General features: G+C 50.4%; 1 long non-coding RNA gene across 1 annotated transcript in view; it reads right to left on the minus strand.

Annotated features, from left to right (window-relative positions):
- Positions 1-6109: 6109 nt before the first annotated feature.
- The window catches only part of LOC138247218 (uncharacterized), a 106856-nt gene continuing 89626 nt past the window's right edge, over positions 6110-23339 (minus strand). Inside the window, exon 3 of the long non-coding RNA XR_011194370.1 lies at positions 6110-6403. This is a non-coding gene — a long non-coding RNA (uncharacterized lncRNA). The remainder of the gene's footprint in view (positions 6404-23339) is intronic.

A 23339-nucleotide genomic window follows, 5' to 3' on the forward strand; every position in this document is an offset into this window, starting at 1 on the left:
CATTTATAATTTTTTAGCCCTGAAGAAGTCGTTCGGGATTTGAACAAGAATTTCCCATGACGAAACACGTGTTGGCTTAAGTTGTACTTTCATGGAGGTGTTTTGAAACAATTGAAGAAATTATTTGGATCTGTGAATTGGACTGGACGTTTCAAACGTGTATTAAAAATTGACATTTTGATTTCCTCAAAATTACTTATGTAGTTCTTATATGTACAATATTTGTGTTGTTAGGTGTGCCGCACATTGTATCAATGTATGTGTGGTTTTACTTAAACCTGTAAGGGATGGGTGTGTTCCCTTGTGCTGGCACCCTTTTCTTCTTTTTCTCTTTTTGTATCCCTTTTTTTTTTATGTTTGAATCAATTTTGTGCCATTTATGATCCTGAGCGCCTGCACAACCCTAACTTCTCACCCCATTAGTATATTCTAAGTGTACACTACTGTTTGAGTTCAGACCACTATGTGACCACATACTACTTGTTTGGTGATCTTCGATTTTTCCTCTTTGGGACTCTTTTTATTCTACTTCCATGATTTTGCTGATCCCTTGACTGATTCTTTTTACTTCATTGGGAACTTATTTTCTGCCTTTGGAACTTTGCACTTGTGACCATCATGTCTCAGTCTGGAGATGCAACAGCTGGAGCTGTGTTTGAAATAGAGAAACTGAAGGAGTACTCAGTTGCTCAATTGAAACAGTTCCTTAAAGATCTTGACTGTCCCACTGAGAGCTCCACCAGGGAGGGGGAGCTGCAAAAGGCACAGAGGGCCTGGGAGACAATCAAGGAGGCTGAGGTCACACAGAGGAGGAGAATGTGGCTGGGGAAGTGCAGAGGATACACAGTGGTGTAGTGGAGGTACCTGTTACGCCTGGGGGGAGGGTCCCCAGGAGGAGTAGCAGGGTGCCACCCAAGTGTCTGACTCCTGAAGAGTTACAGGACAGACAGGCAGAGAGGGCTCGCCGGTTGAAGTTCAAGGAGTTGAGGATGCAAAGGGAGAAGGAGTTGGAAGAAAGGACGAGGGACTTAGAGATCAAAAAGAGGATTTGGGCTTATGAGCTCGAAATGAAGGAGCTGGAAGTCATAAGGGCTGAGTCCAGCTGGAATGGTGGCAGCAACAATTTTATATCTAGTGCTGCTGAAGAAGTGCACATGCCCAGAGATGTGGTGCCCTACTTGAAGGAGGGAGTTAACACACACCAGGAGGTTCAGGGGTATGAGGTAGCTCCAGTGATGCACAGGGTCCCTGAGGTGGATTCGGGAACTGGCATGGGGAGTCATATTCCTACTGGTGGGAGGGACACTCTACTGACTCTAGGTGAGAGTGACAGGGAGAGGGGTTCCCCCCAGGTAGAAGTCCTGGTTATGGAGTGTGAAGACATCCCAGAAGAGTGTGGGTTGAGTGTCAGGGACAGTCAGGTACTGTCTCACCAGTCTCAGGAGGGTGATGTGGGGTGCTTTTTCAAAGCAGAGTCACTGGATGGTTGGGTGAAGGGTACTTTGGTTAATTCATGTGAGGGGCTGAGTGATGTAATTGCTGGAGAGCATATGTCTAGTCCTTATTTTCCAGAGCTACGCCAACACCAGATGGAGTGTGAGTTCTCTGACCCCATGGAGCTTACAATGGAGGCAGACTTCTGGGTGAGTACCAGAGAGTCTGAAGAGGCATTTGGGGGTGCTCCTGAGAGGAGTGCTCTAGGTAGTTCCCAACCAGGTGAGGTAGGGTAGGGTTGTAGTGTCCCAGGTAGGTCCCAGTGTAGTGGGATGGGTGAGGGACCCCATGTCCAGTCTCAGAGGAGAGGGAATGGGGATGGGTTGAGGCCCAAGGTGAACGAGATCCGGTCCCAGATCCTGGAGGGTTCCATGAGGGAACACCAGGAGGGGAGCCTAGCCTGTACCATAGGGCCATCTGTTGAGGGAGACCCCACAGGGTCAGGAGAACTTGGGGGGGCGGCTGTTGCCAGCGTCCCACCAGTTCTGGTGTCTGGCAGTACCACTCCTAGTGAGGGGGTGAAGAAGTCCAGACAGAGGGTTGAGAGGGGGTTGCGGACCCCAGTGGAGAACCTGGAGGGTCAGGGGTCAGCTCTGAGAGCAGAGCCCCCCAAGAATGACCTTGGTGAGACCATTTCTGGGTTGGGGGGAATCCAGACTCTGTTAGATGGGCACAGGTCAGGAGACCTGCGCCAGCCAGACTCTTGTGTGGCCCTTTGGGACAGTGTGTCCCTTGAGGGGGGTAAGTGTGCCCCCCTGGAAGTCCTGGTGTGCCAGGCAATGGTTCAGCCGCAGGGTGGTGACTCTGGGTTGAATGATCAGGTTCAGGGGGTAAACTCTGACCTGATAGGGGGTAAGTGTGCTGCCAAGGAAGTCCTGGTGCGCCAGGCAGTGAATCAACCGCAGGGTGGTGACTCTGGGTTGGATGACCAGGTTCAGAGGGTAAACTCTGACCTGGTGGGGGGTAGGTATGCCCCCCAGGAAGTCCTGGGTTGCCAGGCAGTGGTCCAGTCTGTGGGTACAGACCCTGGACTGGAGGATCAGGTGCAGGGGGTAAACCCTGACCTGAAGGGGTGGGCGGTTTGCCCAATCACCCCCCCGGTGTGATTTCAAGGGGTACTCTCCCTGAGGGGGGGGGGGGTTGCAGAACCCTTAGAGTAGGGGCAGGGGAGAAAGAGCCTCACCCCTGGCCCCAGTGCAATCTAAGGGTACAGACCCTGGATTGGATGGCCAGGTTCAGGGTGTCCCCCCTGACCTGGAGGAAGGGGCTACTGCTAACAGTGCCCCTCCCATGTTGTCTTCTGAGGGGGCCATACCTAGTTGGGGGGTGCAGGACCCCAGAAGGGAGGGCAGGGGGAGGGAAGCCTCACCCCTGGCCCTGGTCCAACCTGAAGGTACAGACCCCAGGTTGGCGGACCAGTTGCAGGTTAACAGCCCTGCACTGGTGGAAGAATTGTGCAGGACTGCTTCTACAAGCACACTGACAGTTTTTGACTCTGGGGGTGCCGCTTCTGCAGGGAGGGTACAGAGCCCCAGAGGGGAGGACCAGGGTCAGGTTGTCATCCCTGATCTGGTGGAAGAGAGAGTGGTCAAAGGGTGCCAGACATCTGGGGCTACTGCCCCCCACTCTCCACAGTCACAGTGGTTAGAGAGGCCTGAGGTCGGGCTCTCATCCCTGACAGTTGTCAGGGGTCACTGTGGCTTGCTGTCCTAGTGGACAGAGTTGCCCCGGGAGGGGGGGGGACGAGAGTCACACCCCGGGGGTGGAGTGGGCAACACCACTGTGTTGGCCCTGGTGGTGCTATCTGCCCATTGGGATACATCTGTGAGCAAAGTAAAGTTAGGTGCTGCACAGATGGTGTCTAGAGAAGGGTTCCCCATGGGTTAGCTTAGTGGGCCCTGAGAGTATGGACAGAGGGATCCAACTGGAGTCAGGAAGGCGTAGAACTGGAACATGCCCCTGCTGTTGTGGGCCTCGGTCCTTGTTCTATCGCCCCAATCAGGGAAGTACATCAAGGTATTGATTGTTCTCCCCTGGCTTTAGGCTGGTAGGGGGTCGTGTTGGACTTTTTTGCTTATGCAATTCGTTTTTCACTGTTGCAAGGCCTGTCCCTCTCATAGGTTAACATGGGGGCTACCTTTAAATCTGATTAAAGTGTAGATTCCCTTTGGGATCGGATGGACATGTGGAGTTTGGGGTCTCTGAGATCACAATTTAAAAATACATCTTTTAGTAAAGTTGATTTTGAGATTGTGTGTTTGAAAATGCCACTTTTAGAAAGTGAGCATTTTCTTGCTTATACCATTTCTGTGACTCTGCCTGTTTGTGGATTCCCTGTCTGGGTCAGTTGGACAGTTGGGCTGGTTGCATCTCACACTAGACAGTGACACAAAGGGAGCTGGGGTGTAGCCTGCATATCCTGATGAGCCATCTGTGCTAGGAGGGAGGGGAGGAGTGGTCATTCACACCTGAAAGGGCTGTGCCTGCCCTCACACAATGCAGTCTCCAACCCCCTGGTGAGTGTCTGGGGCCTGGCCTGGGCAAGGCAGGATTTCACATTCCAAAGAGACTTTACTTTGAAGTAGGCCTACTTCAAAGGAGAAATTGGGTATAAGAAGGGCACCCAAAACCACAGACTTTAGAAACACTTCTGGAACCAAGAGGAACCTCTGCCTGGAGAAGAGCTGATAGCTGAGGAAGAAGTGCTGCCCTGCCTGTGACTGTGCTTTGTGGAGCTTTCCTGCAATGCTGCTTCTGCCAGAGTAAGAGGGCAAAGACTGGACTTTGTGTGCCTTCCATCTTGTGAAGAAATCTCCAAGGGCTTGATTTAGAGCTTGCCTCCTGTTGTTTGAAGTCTCAGGGACAGCAAAGACTTCTCTCTGCCAGCACCTGGAGTCTCTGGAGAGACTCCTGCTCTGACAAGTGGTGCCCTATCCAGTCCCTGGGCCCTTGAAAGGAAAGCTGGTGGAAATCCAAGGAATTTGACTTCGGACGACTCTGGACCGACGCCGCTGCTGAATCCGGTGACGCCGCCTGCACCTGAAGCCGTAACCTTCGCTGGAACGTGACGCTCTTCGCAGGCCCGACGCCGCTGCAGCCCTGCTGAAGTCCGCGACTCCGTGGAAATCGCCGCACCACGTCGTGACCGACGCCGCTCGAAGTGCACGGATTCAACGTTTCGCAAAGACGCCGCGATTCCCGACTTCACGCATCGGCTTGTTTGCACTCTTCACCAAAGGTACTGTACTTGGGGGTCTACACGACTCCGTGTCCAGCGCCGCTGGTGTTGGCTTGTTGGGAACGACTCCGTCACGACGCCGTGTTAACATCTCATCAAAGCATTTTTGTTTCTAAGCGCTATTTTTGAGTTTAATCTTTAAAAATTCATAACTTGACTTGTGTATGTCGGATTTTTGTCGTTTTGGTCTTGTTTTGTTTAGATAAATATTTCCTATTTTTCTAAACTGGTGTTGTGTCATTTTGTGGTGTTTTCCTTAAGTTACTGTGTGTGTGGGTACAAATACTTTACACCTAGCACTCTGAAGTTAAGCCTACTGCTCTGCCAAGCTACCAAGGGGGTAAGCAGGGGTTAGCTGAGGGTGATTCTCTTTTACCCTGACTAGAGTGAGGGTCCTTGCTTGAACAGGGGGTAACCTGACTGTCAACCAAAGACCCCATTTCTAACAGTCAGTATTAGGAAAGGGTGTATCATGGATGTCCTTTCCTAATAGCGAGTCACAGTGGGATGTATGAATATTTTGCGACTGGAATGTGGTTTCAAAACATTTGCAGTTTACCACCAGCTTCAAGTTGGTGGTAAGCCATGCGCAAATGGGAAAAGGTCCCCAAGGGACCCTTTCCCTTTCGTGAATGTAGGACCACTGCCTACTCTTCAAAAATGAAATGAAAACTTTTCATTTTTGTTTTTGTGATGCATCCCGTTTTCCTTTAAGTCAAAGGGCTTCATTACAAAAATATAGCTTTATTGAAAAAGCAATCACACGCATGGTGGTCTGCTGACCTGAGAAGGCCACCATACCTGTGATTGTAGCCATTCACAATAAGATACAAATTGCGACCGGTCTCATGAATATTGATTAGGCAGGTCCATTTGTGACCCACTGTGAATCATTAAATATGTCTGAGACACATTACATCGCAGTTTGCGATTTCCTAATTGTGAATCATAAAGATTTGCAATTAAGAAATGGCAAACCGGAATCTTTGTCTATCTAGTCCATAGAGTTGCTTATGCATTCTATGACCTGCAGCATCTCCCTCTTGAGTGGAGAGAGGCCCATGATAAACCACCTGCATTTAATAAGACTGTCTTTCTATAAAAGTTAGACCTTTATTTAGAATTTGGCAGATGGGTAGTCTGTCACAAACGTAAAAGGTATCCTGTTTGCATTATTGCAAGTGACATAGAATGTAATGACCTTGTAATTAGGACGATGAGCTTTTCATCATGTTTGTGATGGAGTAACTCTGACCCCCAACAAGCTCTATTATATAATATTTTCACAGTCTGAAAAAAGACTTTCTGTGGTAAACAATATGTTTCAACATCTACTCTCAAATGACGAAATATTCTTTAGTACAAAGATTACTCATATTTTCACAGACAGGCTCAGATTATTTTATTTGCACATATTTGTAAAGATCGAGAATAGAGCACTTCGCACAATATTTCGTGTTGTGGCGTTTCTAATAATTGAATGTAAGAGTGTCATATCCAAGTCTTCATGTAAAGACATCATTTATGCTCTGGAAGAGATGCTGTGGCTTCGCAGACAGTGACAAGCAACAGAGAAGATTCAACTGGTTTAATCGATCCCTGGATCCTGTTGGTCTGTGCACAAGCAGACTGGCTGTCATTGTGAGTTCCCCGCTTGTTAGTTCCACCTACCTGAGATAAAAAAAAAAGCAGCACGACATATATTCAATATTATTTAACAAAATCAAATGTTGTATGAAGTATATAAAATATAATAATTTTTTGCATTAACATTTACCAAATCCTCAAACAAAGGTAACTGGTAAGTCACATTTCCTGACTTAAAAGGACATCCAATTAACGTTTTCAAAATTCATCTCAAAACTCCAGTTGAAATCAACAGACAAAGTAACATTTGGGAATATCTATTATTGGTGATTGTTAGAGATGCGTGATCAGGAGAAGATGATATTTCTTTCTGTATATTGTATGGCCCCCTTCAACCCAGTCATTTACCATACTTGATACACCTTTTTATTCAAACGTTAAGGTAATTCTTATACTTTCGCTTGTACTTGAAGCTTTGTCTGCTCTTTCCTGGAGATTTCGACTCAACCTGATGCATCTGCTTAAAAGATTCACAAGAAGGGTGAGGAGAGTTTCTCACACTCATTTAAAATTTGACTGGAGGCAAGGCTCTGCCATCGGGAATTTTTGACTGACCGTCTACCACAAGGTCATCGGTCAATGTACGTCAGAAAGACAGCCCTATGCTGGTGGTCCTTCTGACTTGCAAAACGAAAAGCATGAAGGTCCAGAACAAGCAACAATGCAGATGAACTCTCACCACACCGGGGCCATTTGTTATTTATTTTTGTTTTTCAGAAAAAACAGTCACTTTAGGATTTTCCGTGAAGAATAACGAAGTTTGCAGACCTTGCCCAACACTACCTGGTGCTCCTGCTTGGCCTACTTCCAGGACTCTGTGCAACTGGCAGATTGGCTGGGATTCTTATTTTTTTGACACACGAATGCTATGATTCCTCATGTTTCCTATAGGACGGCTTCAACATCACAAAGTTCTCGCCTCCCCTCAAAGCAAAATGTAAGCTATATGGGCCTGTTGCCAGTTGCCTTCCTACCAGGTATGCCCAGGATCCCAGTAGAGAGCACCTCCTCTGGTAACAGCAACTGTTTCTGTTGCTAGATTCTTCAATGCATTCTCCTTAAAACATGGGAAGGTTGCATCCATTTTTGGGAGGAGTCAAGAGTATGGCAGCAAGTAATGAAAACGTGGTTTTAAAGCACATTTTTGTGTTTTTGATTATTGGTGTCAGTCAACGTCAGGGAATAGGTTGGACATTTGCGAAATAAGGTACATTGTAAAGCATCCCCAACTAATAATGATCATAATATAATGGGATTTAAAGATACATTTGTGGGGGATTTCGAAAATATCCTCAAAGAGCTTTGGTGGATTGTTGATAGCAAACAGTGTATTTCAAGCACATTTGATTTGTAATGATGAAAACTGTGGGCAAGATTTATCAACAATTTGCTCCGGTGCCAAGCCACCAATAGTGAAGCAGTGTCTGCACCTTCCATCTTTTTCTATCTTTTTCTAGAACCATCTCTTTTTTCATTGCTCTACTTCTTACTTTCTCCTCCTGTCTCTCTCTCTCGTTGTTTTGCTCTCCCTGTTCCCAGTATTTCCCACGCACTTGCCAATGTATCCTCACTGCTTTGTACCAGTAATTCTGCCTTCATATTTAGTCTACCTAAACAGTAATTTAGCTGTACCAGGCTCAAATGATTGATCTAGAATAGAATAAAAGAGAAATGTTGCAAAAGGGCATGGCAGGTAGAAACACCATCAGACATGGCCGTATCATGAAACTATTGGCTGCAGTCCATTTCACAGCAGATTAGGCTGTGCCCTTCTCATAAACTCTTCTGCCCACTGGTTTGCAGTGTGGTAGTCTTATGAAAATCCAAGTTGGAGGTAGTGGACCTCTTCATTACTAATACTTCAATGTTTAAAATGTACTTTAAAATGCTAGCTGAAGAAAACTATATTGCACTATTTATCCTGTGATTTAGGAGAACCTTGGCCCATATTTATATTTTTTGACGCAAACCAGCGCCGGCACTGGTTTGCGTCAAAAAATGTACCGCCGGCTAACACCATTCCTACGCACCAGGCGGGCGCCTTATTTAAGGATTGACATTAGCCGGAGCTGCGGGCTGCCAGAGTAAAAAAAAAAATGACTCCAACCAGGCAGCGCCGGTGTAGGGAAAAATGGGGCTTGACTGTCAAAAAATGGTGCAGGTCAGGTTAGAGTACAAAATCATGGCTCTAACCGAACTTGCACCATTTTTTGATGCACAACCCCCATTGAAATGACTCCTGTCTTAGCAAAGACAGGAGTCATGTCCCCTTGCCCAATGGCCATGCCCAGGGGACTTCTGCCCCTCGACATGGCCATTGGGCACAGTGGCATGTAGGTGGGCCCAAGATAGCCCCCCTATGCCACTTTAAAAAAATAAAAAAATTATACTTACCTCTACTTTCCTGGGATGCATCCCCCAATCCATGGGTGTCCTCCAGGGGTGGGCGAGGGTGGCAGGGGGTGTCCCTGGGGGGCACCTCTGGACTGCTTCCAAGGTCAGAGACTAAGGAAGTGAGCCCACAGGCCTCTTAATGCCTACCCTCACCCAGGCGTTAAAAAACGGCACACATCGGGCTGTGTGCCGTTTTTTAAGGCCTGCCCCCTCCTGTGTGTCAAAATGACGCGGGAGTATAAATAAGGCACACATTTTTTAGACAGGAACGCCTACCTTGCATGTCATTACCGCAAGGCAGTTTCCCGCATCCAGAAAATGACGCACAAGGAGGAATTTTGACGTTTGCAGGGTTGGGCGTCATAGTATAAATATGGTGTTAGGTTTGCACTCAATTTGCATAAAAAAAAATTAAGCAAATCCGGCGCAAACAGAGTATAAATATGCCCCGAGTGTCTTTTCCTGTTTGAGGGCAGCTAGATAAAGCCACAAAGAAGTTGCTGGAATGGACACATCTAACTATGAAACCCTCGTAAATGCAGAAGAGATGTTTGACACAGCAGTAGCTGGCTAGGTGTAGGAAAGTCCTCCTTTTTGCCCTGGTCACCCCCAAACGTTTTGGACAGGTACGGTGGTTACTGACTCTTGGCTGTGCCCTGGGTACTGCTTACCAGTTCCAGGGCCAGTGCTCTGTGTAAAGTGGATATGCAAATTAGGCTAATTATAATTGGCAAAATTAACCTACCTATAAGCCCATAGTATATGGCAGGGCATGGAGGTTTAGGGACCCCAGCATAGGTAGTGCCCCCATAGGTGCACTGCTGAGGTGCCCAGTGTCATTTTAAAGGCAGGCTTGTCTTGCTAGCTGCTTTTAAATTAAAGTTACATGCAAATTCGACTTTGGAATTAAAAGTAGTTACAAAGTCGTAAACTATCTTATTGTTACATATAAGTCACCCCTAAGGTGTGCCCTATGTGCCCCTAGGGCTGGGTGCCATGTAACTATAAGCAGGGACCTTATAAAAATAGTTTTATAAGCCCTGGTGAGGTAAAACAGCCAAATTCGTTTTTCCCTCATTGTAGTGACTGGCCTCCATAGGCTAGAATGGGGAGACTTTATTTCAATTTTAAAAGTCCCCTTAATTAACAGATACCAGAAGTTTGGTATCAAATGAATTGTTATAATAAATCACACAAGTTCCAGTTGTTGGATTTAATGTAACTTGTTCAGGTAAAGAGTTTTAAACTGATTGGAGAACCAGGACCCCCCTGTTTTTCACCCAGGAGCAGGGATAAAACTGTCAGACCTGCACCCACACCTCAGATCCCCATCAGATTCCAAAAAGGAAGAACTACAGGAGAAGAAGGACTGCCCTGCTGGACCCCTGGCCTGCACCTGGACCCTGCATTCTGAAGGACTGCAACAGCTGCACACTTGGGCTTTACCACAAACAGGAGTTTGCCTGGCTTTAACTGGTTCAAGGAGGGACTCCCTGTTTGCTACAGGTGAAAACTTGCTAACCAGAGTCCCCTGCACCAACTCCTGAAGAAACCAACCAGCTGACTACTGTCCAGTGGCCAAAAAGGAGTTTGGGCCGGGTGCATTCTGGGAGTTGTAGTCCATACCCCCAAGGAGCATCTCAGAGCTTCTGGAACCTTGGGGTGAGCTTTGGACCCCAAAAGAACCTTACAAGAACATCTGGAAGAAGATCCAGAAGTTTGGAGAACTTTTGGAAAAAAGCTCCATAGAGGGACCGACCTGCTGCGGCAACTCTAGGCGGCTTGCCTCAACCGTGACCCGGCCTGTCTTGCAGGTTCGTCCCGGTGAAGAAAATCTCCAAAAAAGAGACTATGGTGGTCATTACAACCCTGGCGGACGGTGATAAAGCGGCGGTAAGACTGCCAACAGGCCGGCGGAAAAAAATGTGCTACTATGACAGCCACTTTAACAATCCGACCGCCACGGCGATACAAACAAACAGCTTGGCGGTCACCGCCAACAGACAGGCGGAGGACAATGTACCGCCCACAGTATCACAACAGGCCAATCCGCCACCTTTTCCGGGGCGGATTCACCGCGGATAAAAACACAGCGGAAACAGGAATACCGAAGGAAAAACGCTCACCTCTACACACCCCACGAGGAACGAGGACGCCATGGATCCGGAACTCCAAATTCTACCTGCAATAGTCTTCCTGCTCCTCTACCAGGAGCACGAACGCCGGCGGCGAAGACCACGGTGAGTACTGCACCTACAACACAGGGGAGGGGGGAGGGAAAAAACAGGGACATACACACACAACACCCCCACCCTCACCCACTACAACACACACACTAATGCATATCAATACATCACAGTTACACCCCCGAAACCCTCTGGAAGAATGCAAAGACAATAGTAAATGAGTGTAACCATTGTAATATATTAAAAGCAAGTAGGCAGAAATATATATATATATACCATGTACAAAATATATACCAAGCATAGTAGTCCAGGTAGTGCTCTAATAAAGTCCATGGGACACTGGGACCACACAGTATGGGCGAGGCCCACACAAGATCCCCGAACATGACGGAGAGAACACTGCAGGGGCATCAGAGAGCAACTAAACAGGCACCTCAGGGGGAGGGAAAGGGGGGGCACCTCAGCCGGTTGAGTGCACAACGCCAAATCCACGAGGGGGCCACATGCCCACTGTTCCATCCTGGGGAGTGCAAAGCCACAGTCTCTCAAGTCTCTACAGTGGGTGGTTTGCCCACTGTTCAATCCTGGGGAGTGCAAAGCCACAGTCTCTCAAGTCTCTACAGTGGTGGTTTGCCCACTGTTCAATCCTGGGGAGTGCAAATCCACAGTCTCTCAAATCTCTACAGTGGGTGGGTTGCCCACTGTTCAATCCTGGGGAGTGCAAAGCCACAGTCTCTCAAGTGGATGACAGTCTCCACTGGTTCTGGAGGGGGCTCTGTGCCCAGAGTGCTTCATCCTGCTAAGGACAGAGGTAGTGGATGGCAATATCCACTGGTTCTGGAGGGGGCTCTGTGCCCAGAGTGCTTCATCCTGCTAAGGACAGAGGTAGTGGATGACAGTGTCCACTGGTTCTGGAGGGGGCTTTGTGCCCAGAGTGCTTCATCCTGCTAAGGACAGAGGTAGTGGATGCCTTTCTCCACTGGTTCTGGAGGGGGCTTTGTGCCCAGAGTGCTTCATCCTGCTAAGGACAGAGGTAGTGGATGCCTTTCTCCACTGGTTCTGGAGGGGGCTTTGTGCCCAGAGTGCATCATTCACCCCGTGACGGACTCAGTTGTGTCAGTGCCCTTGCCGCTCATGGGCCAGCGGTGCTTGAGACAGCGGTGCCCTGTTCTGCGGTGCTTGAGATGGCGGTGCCCTGTTCAGCGGTTCTTGAGACGGCGGTGCCCTGTTCAGCTGTGCTTGAGACAACGGTGCCCTGTGCAGCGGTGCTTGAGACGGCGGTGCCCTGTTCAGCGGTGCTTGAGACGGGCACTGCTTGAGACGGCGGTGCCCTGTTCAGCGGTGCTTGAGACGGCGGTGCCCTGTGCAGCGGTGCTTGAGACGGCGGTGCCCTGTTCAGCGGTGCTTGAGGCGGCGGTGCCCTGTGCAGTGGTGCTTGAGGCGGCGGTCTCCATTGCAGGGACTCAGCTGCTGCCGGTCCTTCATGGCCCAGAGGGGCTTGTGCTGGCAGTCCTTCATGGCCCAGCGGGGCTTGTGCTGGCGGTGGCCTCCTGGGCAGGTGGGCTGGTGCTGGTGGTCCTGTCCTGGGCAGGTGGGCTGGTGCTGGCGGTCCTGTCCTGGGCAGGTGTGCTGGTGCTGGCGATCCTCTCCTGGGCAGCTGGGCTGGTGCTGGTGGTCCTGTCCTGGGCAGCTGGGCTGGTGCTGGCGGTCCTGTCCTGGGCAGGTGGGCTGGTGCTGGCGGTCCTGTCCTGGGCAGGTGTGCTGGTGCTGGCGGTCCTGTCCTGGGCAGCTGGGCTGGTGCTGGAGGTAGCCTCCTGGGCAGCGGGGATGATGGCAGTCTTCTCCGCCGAGCTGCTCTTCCCAGACTTGCCGGGTTTCTTGAAGCCCTTCCCCACCTTGGAAGGTGTCACAGCTGACTCCACACTCCCACCGGGACCCCTGGGAGCGGCTTTGGTGGCTGGAGTCTTCCCCCTCTCCTGCCGGGCACTGGCCAACTTCTGATGCTTCACAGGTGGGGGACTGTTTGTGCTGTGGCTCCGTGCCACACTGGCTGCCCTGTTGGACGGTGCACTCCAGATTCCGGTAACTACAGGCACCACTGGTCCCGGAGATGTTGTGGCTGAGGTGCTAGTTCGGGACCTATGAGACGGACGAGGTGTGGGAGGTGTGGGAAAGAGGTCAAGGTTTGACAGGAAAAGTTTTTTTGACACACTGGGACGGGTAGCTGGTTTCGGAGTGGAGGAAGAGGTTGTGGTTGTAGGAGGTGTTCGTTTGCTGACTTTGGGTGAAGGTGCATGCGCTGGAGGCTGTCGTGAGGTGGATGGCTGTTGTGTTGGTGTGTGCCTGCGTTTGTGTATCTTCGGAGGGGGCGTCACAGACACACTGGGAGAGGACACAAGGGACGTGTGAATGGTAGTGGGGTGGTGACTGCACGTGAGCGGGGTGTGGTGGTGGGTGTGATGGAGAGGGACGTAGTGGCTGTAGAGGTAGTGCATGCAGGTGTGAGTGTAGACGAGACAGGGAGGGCGGAGGGAGACGAGGAGGAGGGGGACACAGTGGAGGCAGTGGATGTTGGTGTGTCTGCATGTGTGTGATGCTTGCGTGAGTGCCTGTGGGATGTGTGGTGCTTATGTTTGCCTGAGTTTCCCTTGTGTGTTGACGTGTGTGCATGCTGGTCTGTAGGTGTGCTTGGGATAGGCTGAGGTATAGGGGATCGGGTCGGGGTGGAGGAAGTTGGAGGGGGGAGGCTAGACACAGGGACAATGGCTGCCATCAGTGCTGAGGCCAGAGTCTAAAAAGCTCCCTGAAGGGCCGCCTGACCAGAATGAATGCCCTCCAGGAATGCATTTGTTTGTTGCACCATGGATGGCATTCAGAATGGTAGACTGCCCAACAGTGAGGGACCTGAGGAGGTCAATGGCCTCCTCACTGAGGGCAGCAGGGGTGACTGGGGCAGGGACTGAGGTGCCTGGGGCGAAGGTGATGCCCACCCTCCCGGGTGAGCGGGCACGGGGCGAAGGCTGAGGGGCTGCTGGGAGGGCGGTGCTGGAAGGGGTGGTGGCGGCTGTACCTGTAGATGGGGGTGGCACAGATGTTGCCGCCACCACAAGGGAGCTCCCATCAGAGTCCGAGTCCGTGTCACTGGTCTCAGCTCCTGTCCCCGCCGTGGAGCTCCCCTCGCACTCCGTCCCACTGGTGAAGTCCGATTCCGTAGTGTGGCCCTCCATGGCCATGTGGGATGCAGCTCCCTGGTGCTCCGGTGCCACTGCTCCTCCGCCTGATGATGCTAATGCACACAAGAACAGGGAGACCACAAAAAGGGGGGGGACGACAGAAGAAAGACATGTTGAGTGCATGCATTACCGCTACCGTTGGCAGACACGACAGACACACAAGCCCCCTGCACTATGCCGCGCTCTTGGGCTCCACTGTTCAATTCCTGGGAAATGGCCTACAAGGCTATGGACGACATCTGCACACATAGATGACACAGGGGCATGACTAGGTGTACTTGGCACTCTACAGAGGTGGGGTGGGGTTCCACATGGCCTGCCTTACGGAGGGACCTTGCCTACGGAACTCTCCCTGGCCTAGGGAAACCCACAGCCCACCTCCCCCACCCAGACCCCTCCACTGCGCGCAAAGTCAGCAGAATGAGAGTGTACTCACCCCCTTGTTGCTGCTGTGATGCCCTCAAGCGTCCATCAAACTCCGGGTAGGCCACCGCCAGGATCCTGAACATCAGGGGGTCATGGTGCGACGGGCACCCCTCCCGCTTTGGGAGGCCATCCCCAGCTGAGCCTCCGCCGTCTTCTTGCTCCAGGGGCAAATGTCCTCCCATCTTTTCCGGCAGTGGGTGCTCCGTCTGTGGTAGACCCCCAGGGTCCGGACGTCCTTGGTGATGGCACGCCGAATATGTTTTTTCTGGTGGGTGCTGACCTACATGAAATGTCAGGGGGAAGAGTAAGTTATTACCAACTGCACCATCAAAGTGATTGGCTCCCATCCCTACCCTTGCCATGTGGCACATGCATTCACCGTCGTTTCATGCACGCCGCACTCTCTCCCCTTCCTTCTTACATCCAGCCCTCTCCACACAGGCATAGCCCATACATCATGCTCCCTGTGTACTTACCAGTTTGTCTAGAGGACCGTAGAGTAGCGTGTACTGGGGGAGGACCCCATCCACGAGTTTCTCCAACTCCTCTGATGTGAAGGCAGGGGCCCTTAGCCCCAGACACTCGAGCCATTGTCTCTTCCAGACCGAGGTCACAGCAGCACTTGCAGTGTAGGTCCTCCCCTGTCGAAGATCAGGTATTGAGTGATTGAACAGATAGAAAATGGCGGTCACGTCCGCAGCAGTGCGTACCGTCACCGCCGGTGTACATCGTCATTGGCTCCTGGGACCCATAGGGTCCAATGTTGACCAATGCAGCATTGCACCGCGGTCTTCGACCGCCTACCGCGACGGTGTACAACGCCAGCGCAGTTACCTCACATCCCATTGTCCCACTTTAGAGGTCAGGCAGCTGCCATTTCAGAGGCCCACATGGCTTTATTTCCAACTGCGTCACACATACCTAGACCTAGACTCATCACACATACAGGCCACTTTTTGTGTATGAATGGTGTTCTGTGTAAACTGTGGGTACGTACCTCTGAGTAGTTTGACTCTGTGCTCGCTGTTGTCCTTCATAGGCACCGTCCGCTGGGACATGTGAGGAGATGGCGGCATCCTCCGGTGTACCGACTGTTGGTGGACCTGTCGACAATGGAGGAAAGACGTGATTATCACATACAGGCTTGACCGTGCCACAATCCAGGAACTGTGTACCCAGTTGGAGCCAGACCTGATGTCAGCAATCCGCCATCCCACAGGAATCCCCCCTCAAGTGCAGGTGCTGTCAGTGCTCCATTTCCTTGCAAGTGGGTCATTTCAAACAACAGTGGCCATAGCATCAGGGATGTCCCAGCCTATGTTTTCCAACGTGTTGTCCAGAGTGTTGTCTGTCCTTCTGAAACACATGCGAAGCTACATCGTTTTCCCTCAGGTGGAGGATTTGCCTACAGTGAAAGGCGATTTCTATGCCCTGGGACATATCCCCAACATCATAGGTGCCATTGATGGGACCCATGTGGCTTTGGTACCCCCCACAGGAGTGAACAGGTGTACAGAAACCGAAAGAGTTATCATTCAATGAATGTACAGATGGTATGTTTGGCAGACCAGTACATCTCCCATGTGAATGCCATGTTCCCTGGCTCAGTGCATGATGCCTACATCCTGCGGAATAGCAGCATCCCTTATGTGATGGGTCAACTCCAGAGGCACTGTGTGTGGCTATTAGGTGAGCACCTGGAAGCAAGACAGTGGGAATGGTTGTCTGGGTCTGGGGATATCCCTACAGGTTAGTGCGTGTCTAACAGTTGTCCCTCGCCATTTGCAGGTGACTCTGGTTACCCCAACCTGTCATGGCTACTGACCCCAGTGAGGAATACCAGGACAAGGGCAGAGGAACACTACAATGAGGCCCATGGACGAACTAGGAGGGTGATCGAGCGGACCTTCAGCCTCCTGAAGGCCAGGTTCCGGTGCCTCCATATGACAGGTGGATGCCTATTCTACTCACCAAAGAAGGTGTGCCAGATCATCGTGGTCTGCTGTATGCTTCACAACTTGGCTTTGCGATGACAGGTGCCTTTTCTGCAGGAGGATGGTCCAGATGGTGGTGTTGTGGCAGCTGTGGAGCCTGTGGACAGTGAAGACGAGGAAGCAGAGGAAGAAGACATGAACAACAGGGACTCAGTGATCCAGCAATATTTCCAGTGAGACACAGGTAAGAGTACAGACCTGCCTACTACATGTACTTATACACTACTGCCTCTCTACAGTCTGTCGTTTTCACCCAGTGTATGGTCACTGAGTTGTCACTTTCCCTTATGATTTCACAGATGTGGGTCCCACTGTGTGACATCTGCTTAGATTCCTCATGGACTGGAGCTGTGTGACATAGGTATGTTGACATTACAATTGAAAGAGCATTTTGTCACTGTAATTGTTAAATCACTATTAAATCACAGACAGACTCCAGATTTTTGTGTGCTTTAAGTGTGTTTATTTAAGTGCTCAATATTGGAGGGGGTAGTAAAATGGTGAGGGGTGATGGCGGAGGAATGTCCATGGCAGAGTCCAGTCTATTAGTCTCACAGGTGCATTGCCCATATGGGCATAGGAAGTGGAGCTGGGGCAGTTTAAGTATGGACAGGGTGACAAAGTGGGACAGTAGGATGACAATCTTGGTGGTCTCATTTCTTGGCGGGGGTCTTGGCATCGTGCTCTGTCTTGTTCTTGGATCTCAGGGACCGTTTGCGGGGTGGTTCTCCTCTTGCAGGGGGTGGGGTGCTGGTGTGGTGGTCCTGTGGCGGGGCGTCCTGTCCACTAGCGCCGGCGGAGGTGGTGGGCAGTTCATCATCCATGCTAGTGTCAGGGGCCCCTTGTAGTGCCACAGTGTCCCTCCTGGTGTTGAGTACATCCTTCAGCACCCCTACGATGGTGCCCAGGGTGGAGCTGATGGTTCAGAGTTCCTCCCTGAAGCCCATATACTGTTCCTCCTGCAGGCGCTGGGTCTCCTGAGACTTGGCCAGTACCGTTGCCATCGTCTCCTGGGAGTGGTGGTAGGCTCCCATGATGGAGGAGAGGGCCTCGTGGAGAGTGGGTTCCCTTGGCCTGTCCGCCCCCTGTCACACAGCAGCCCTCCCAGTTCCCCTGTGTTCCTGGGATTCCGTCCCCTGGACCGTATGCCCACTGCCACTGCCCCTGGGTTCCTGTTGTTGTTGGGGTGGTGGGTTAGCCTGGGTTCCCTGTAGTGGTGGACACACAGCTGATTGACGTGTCCTGGGGACGGAGGTATGGGCCCGCTGGGTGGGTGCTGTGCTGGTGTTTCCAGAGGGGGGAAGCTCTGTAGTGGCCTGTGACTGTGTGATGGGAACCGACTGTCCCGAGGTCCCTGATGGGCCGGGCTGGTCATCTAGATCCAGTTGGACAGAGGTGCTGTCATCACTGTGGGCCTCTTCTGTTGGTGGTGTGGACATGTGTGGACCCTCCTGTCCGGTGACGTTGGGTAGGGGTCCTGCAGGGGTATAAAAGGATGTTCATTACATCTGTGTGTGGCATGGTGTGCAATGGGTGGGTGACCGTGGACCCCAGTGCTAGCATTCCTGTGTGGGACCTTGTGTGATGATGGTTTAGGGGGGTGTGTGGGTATGTGCAGTGGGCATGCTTTAGTGATGGGTGTCCATGCTTTGTTGTTGCATGCAGGGCTTGGTGTTGGGATGGGTGGTTTGTGATGTTGGGACATATGTGAGGAGTTGGAGTGCTGGGGGTGAGGGTGAGGGTGAGGGTGGCGGTATGTGCTGGCATGCAGGTAGGGTGGGGGATGTAATAGTTAAGATTTGTCTTACCAGAGACCATTCCTCCACCTACTCCTGCAAGGCCCTCAGGATGCAGAATCGCCAGGACTTGCTCCTCCCATGTTGTTCGTTGTGGGGGAGGAGGTGGGGGTCCGCCACCAGTCCGCTGAACCGACAGGTGGTGTCTTGAGACCACAGAACGCACCTTCCCCCATAGGTCATTCCACCTCTTCCTGATGTCCTCCCGATTTCTTGGGTGCTGTCCCACTGCATTGACCCTGTCCACTATTCTTCGCCATAGCTCCATCTTCCTTGCAATTGAGGTGTGCTGCACCTGTGCTCCGAATAGCTGCGGCTCTACCCGGACAATTTCCTCCACCATGACCCTGAGCTCCTCCTCAGAGAACCTGGGGTGTCTTTGCCGTGCCATGGGGTGGTGTAGGTGATGTGTGGGGTGATAAGTGTGCTGATATGTAGTGTGGTGTTGTGTGAGGTGCGTGGAAGTTATGTGGGTGATGGTGTGTGCCTGTGGATGCTGTTATTCTTGCTGGTGCTGTCTCTCTCTGGCTTTCATTCGTGATTTGTTGTTGTAAGGGTTTGTGGGTGATGTGGGTGTGTGTTTTATATTGTATTGGGTGTGTGTGAGTGGTGTGTGTATGTTTATCAGGTGTGTGTATTTCGATTTGTCCAATGTGGCTGTGTTTTGTAAATGTGTATGTATTTTGAGCTCGGCGGTGTGTACTGCCAATGGAATACCGCGGTTGAAAGACCGCCGCGTGGATTCGTGGGTCGTGATAGTGTGGGCGTATTTCTGTTGGCGTGACGGTGGAGGTTTTGTTTTCGCCAGTTTATCGCTGACGTTTGGTGTGGCGGACTTGTCTGGGTGTCTAGATTTTGGCGGATTCAGAACTGTGGGTCATAATAGCTGTGGCGGAATTCCGCGGCCGCGGCGGTGTGTTGGCAGTCTTATGCACGGTGGTAAGCGGCTTTTACCGCCAATGTTGTAATGAGGGCCTAAGTCCGAACGTAGGAAGTTGACCGGGACCTCCCAGCCAGCGTATCCGAGGAGGGCTCCAAGGACGTCGGATCAAGATCCAGGTTTGCCCCGGTCGCAGGATTTTCACCTAAAAAAACCAACCAAGTCCAAAGGTAAAAATCTCCACCGAGGGCTCCCGCAACGCGTATCCGAGGCAGAGTTCCGGGAGGTCGGATTGGACTGGCAGGTTCGTCCCGCTGAAGAAAATCTTCGGAAAAACGACTAAGTCCTAAGGTAAACTTTTGACCGAGGCCTCCCGCGGGCTGTAGCCGAGCCGGGCTCCATCGGGGCTGGCCTTAAACTTTGACTTTGCCCCGGTCGAGGTGCGACCAGATGACCAGATTGGCGCTTTTTGATTCTATGCTTTAGAAAGAAATAATTCTTTAAAAATTCATATCTCCGGTTCCCCTTGTCCGATTATATTCATTGTGGTTTCATTTTAAAGCTAAAAATATTTCCTATTTTTATAAATTGATTTTAGATTTTTAAACTGTTTCCTGTGTTTTATTTGATTACTGTTTTGTGATATTTGAATGCTTTACACTCTGTCTCCTAAGTTAATCCTTGTTGCTCGTTGCCAAGCTACCAAGGGTTGAGCTGGGTTTAATTTACTGAGACCTAACTGGACCTAAGTGGAAGTAAGTGGCCTATTGTTAAGTGTAGGTACTTACCTGCCCTTACCAATAACCCATTTTCCAACACTAGGTAAGAGCCTACGGTGCAGCACAGCTTTTATCTGGTGAAGGTGCATCAGGTGAAGTTGCTGTCAGAAGGTGCTGTTGTAGACCTATTTAACCTTGCAGCCATTTTGAATTGCCGGGAAGAGCACACTGCAGAGCTATATCTAACTCTAAAGAATCTCTTCATCATGAAGAGGTGTTCTGTGCAAACGTCAATCCTCCCATAAAATACCTATTACTTCAGGAGAGTACTCTGTATAACAAGATACATAAACATAGCAGTTTTAAGAGGTGATGTTACTGCCCTATTCAAATTATTAAAACCCTGTTGAAAGGTGTGTACTTTTACACTATGATATTAGCTGCCCGTTAGTAGAGTCAGAACTCTTCCATTACAAACATAAGGCTTCTCTACTGAGAAATGCTGGTAAAGTGCCTTTAAAGGCACTACAAGTAAGGTACAAGGAAAGGTTCTCTGCTTTTAAAGTTATAGAAAGACTCATCTAGAGAAATCAATTTCAATTTTTCAATTTCAAAGAAGCTTTATTGCGGCTACAAGAGCCAAAAAAGCGCGAGCAGTAATAAATACAAATAAATGCACATAATAAAATAAAATTGCAGGTAAATATGGTGATAAAAGGGAGTAAAACATAAATAAAAATTAAAATGGAATAAAAATGAGATAGAATAAAATGGAATGAAATTAGATGAAATGAAATGAAATGAAATGCACTGTGCAGGATGTTGGGACAGTCTTATTTGGAGTCTTTGTCCAGGAGAGTTTTCCCTCTAATAAGCCAACTAGCTCCGAGGAATTTGGCGATAGCGATCACTAGCGTTGGCCTGGTGTCTGATCTAAGGATTCGCAGAGCTAGCGCAGAGCAGCGTGCTCCCAGTAGTCTGCATGTCGGGGCCAGCCATTTCCTATGGGGGCAGTATACGCGGGGCATGCAAAAAGGAGGTGAGGGAGATTCTCGACGGGGGCTTTGCAAGCAGGGCATGCGGTGGATTCGTTGTGTGACCAGCTGCTGGTGAAAAGTCTTAATGGGAGTGTTCCAATGCGGAGCTGGAAGTACAGTTTCCTTTCCCTTGGGGCCGTGATTAGGTCCCAAAAAGTTTCGTACTTGCATGACTCTTTTAGGTTGGCAAAGTCACAAGATAATGTAGTGTGGAGTGCAGCCCGAGTGTCTTCGTTGTTGGCCCTTTGCCAGTAAAGTTTCTTTAGTTCGCTTTTCGAGGGAAAGACTGACGTGGCTGGTGAGTTCCAGAGATCATCGAGCCCGATAGAGTGAAGTAAATCCTTGATGGATTGTAGCCAGGGGATTCTGTGCAGGTGGTCGGCTTTTAGGATGACCTGTAGAGCTTCGGTGAAGATGTCAAGTTCCGGAGTGGTCCAGAGATGCCGCCAGTACAGCAGAGGTCGCAGGCGGGCTTTGTGACCAATGCGTTTGATGCCGAGGTCCTTGAAAAGAGGGAACAGTGGGGTGCTTAGCGGAAGGGACACAAGGTTTCTTAAGAAGTTGTTTTCAGCGGTGGTTAGGTCTTGGGTTTTGGTATAACCCCAAAGTTCAGCCCCGTAGAGCGCTGAGGAAACTGCCTGGGCTTCGTATAACTGTAATGCTGGGCGAATTGGTTTTGTGTGTGAGAGGTGGAAATTTTTTAGTAGAGCCCCAGTTGTTTGTCTTAATTTAAGGGCTTGTTTTCCTATGTGTGGCTTCCAGGACATGTTGTCAGTGAGTGTTATGCCCAGGTAGCTGAAAATGCCCACCTTCTCGAGTGAGGAGCCCTCTAAAGTAAATTTCCCTTTGAAAGATCTGTGGGGATTAAGGGTCATTAGTTTGGTTTTCGTTGCGTTGATTTCGAGTCCCTGGGATGAACAGAAATGCTCGAAGCACGCAAGGAGTTTCCTTAGACCACTAGGGGTCTTAGATATCAAAAGAGTGTCATCGGCAAAGAGTAAGACTGGGATTTTTTGTGTGCCAAGTAAAGGTGCGTCAGCCTGCAGTCTGAGGAGGGAGGGGACAATTTCGTTGATGTACAGGGAAAAGAGGGTCGGGGCAAGTACGCAACCTTGCCGCACACCCCTAGAGACGTGGATTCTATCGGTAAGTTGGCCCTTGTTGCCCCACCTGACTTGTGCGTAGTTGTCCTCGTGGAGTCGTATCAAAATGGCAAGGATGGGTTCCGGGATTCCCATCCGAGAGAGAGTGACCCACAGTTTGTTGCGAGGTACTAGGTCAAAAGCAGATTTGAGGTCCACGAAAGCTACATAAAGGCTGCCTTTACCAATGAACACTGTTTTCCAATATAATAATAGGAATCTGAGGGCTTGATCAGTGGTGGAAATCTTCTTTCGGAAACCGGCTTGGAGGGGGCTAAGGATATCGTGGTCAATTATCCATTCTTCTATCTTCCCTAGGAGGCAGTGGCAGAAGACTTTTTGGACACAGTCAATTAGACTAATGGGTCTATAGTTACAGGGAAGAGATCTGTCGCCCTTTTTAAAGATTGGAATAACAATGGCCGCTTTCCAAGAGTCGGGAATTGGCGCCCCAGATGCTATTGCGTTAGCTAGAATGGTGAGATATCTTGACCAGGATGCTAGGTCTGTTGAGAATAGGTCTGCTGGGACGCAGTCTGAACCAGGGGCCCTGCCGCGTTTTAGAGTGCTTAGAGAATAAGTTATATCACTTTGGGAGAACAACAGGGGTGCTGCGGTGGTTGGTGCTAATGAGTGAAGTAGGAGGGGGCCCGTACAAACAGAGGTGGGGCTATCATGATCAGGGGAGTACAGACTACTAAAGTGGGCTATCCAGTCTCTTGGGGCAATATTGGTTGTGATGTCCAAACCACTGGTTTCTGGGCCTCGCGCTGCCAGGGACCAGAACAGACTATAATTTCTCTCGCGCACAGCGTCGCTGAGTGATGTCCACCATTTGCTATCTTGATCACGCTTGGCTATGCATATTGCAGATTTATAGGACTTCCTAGCTACGCGGATGGCGATGGGGTCCTTGGATTTAATGGCTTGAACTAGGCGCTTTTTTAGGGACCGGCACGTTTTGTTGAACCAGCGGTGCCTGGCTTTGGGTCGTTTGTCGTCGTGGGCTGGGGGTGCTGAGAAGTGGGTTGCGATATCCCTAAAGCAGGAGGTGTGGATTGAGCTAATTTCCTGGTGGGGTGTTGCAGAACCTGCCTCTAGGTCCCTTAGTGTGGATTTTAGGGTGTTGTTGGCAGCATTGATGAGTGCGGGC

This window comes from Pleurodeles waltl, chromosome 7, assembly GCF_031143425.1.
Source record: "Pleurodeles waltl isolate 20211129_DDA chromosome 7, aPleWal1.hap1.20221129, whole genome shotgun sequence".
Classification (NCBI taxonomy): domain Eukaryota; kingdom Metazoa; phylum Chordata; class Amphibia; order Caudata; family Salamandridae; genus Pleurodeles; species Pleurodeles waltl.